Below are 800 nucleotides of genomic sequence, written 5' to 3' on the forward strand. Positions count from 1 at the left end.
GGGGTTTCACCGTGTTGACCAGGATGGTCTCGATCTCTTGACCTCGTGATCCACCCGCCTCGGCCTCCCAAAGTGCTGGGATTACAGGCTTGAGCCACCGTGCCCGGCTGCTAACACAGTTCTAAGAATTTTGAGGCTATAGACATATCTCCTCAAAAAAATACGCATAAAAATTGGGCTTCATGACTTATGTTTGGCATAGTCTGTGATAAAAAAGATATAAAAATATGGTCAGAGGTATTAAAACTTCATTAAACATTGCTAAATATATTTGCTTGATGCAAATATTCTTTTAACTTATATTTGAAATTGGTACTCTTGAGATATTTATTTCTTTATTAATCAAGACAAATATCACATTTCCCTTCCTAGCTGTTTCCATCTATGTATGAAAAATAAATGTCATGCTTCACCAAAATGAAGTACTTCCCAAAGTGAATTTACCTATATTAGTTCTGCACTATGCCAATAGAGGAACAGTAAAAAACTGTAAAATTAATGTCTGAGGTTGATTTAAACAAAGTCAAGTTTTCTTTAATTCTGGACTTTTAAGAAAATACATTTTATATGGTAAGATGCATTTTGAATTTAAGTAGGAAGGCATTATGTACAGCTTCTCCAACATTATTTGTCGAAAAAACCCCTCGCTTTTTGAAGTTTTCTGAATTTACTTTGAAAATATTTCTCTACTTTTTTTTCTTTAATATGTCTCCTTTGAACTTTTATACAATATGAAATGTTATATAATGAATAATTCATTTAACCTATATTTATTTTGTATGAACTACTGGTCACGCATA

The sequence above is a fragment of the Cebus imitator genome, unplaced genomic scaffold, assembly GCF_001604975.1.
Source record: "Cebus imitator isolate Cc_AM_T3 unplaced genomic scaffold, Cebus_imitator-1.0 Scaffold308, whole genome shotgun sequence".
In the NCBI taxonomy this organism is placed as follows: domain Eukaryota; kingdom Metazoa; phylum Chordata; class Mammalia; order Primates; family Cebidae; genus Cebus; species Cebus imitator.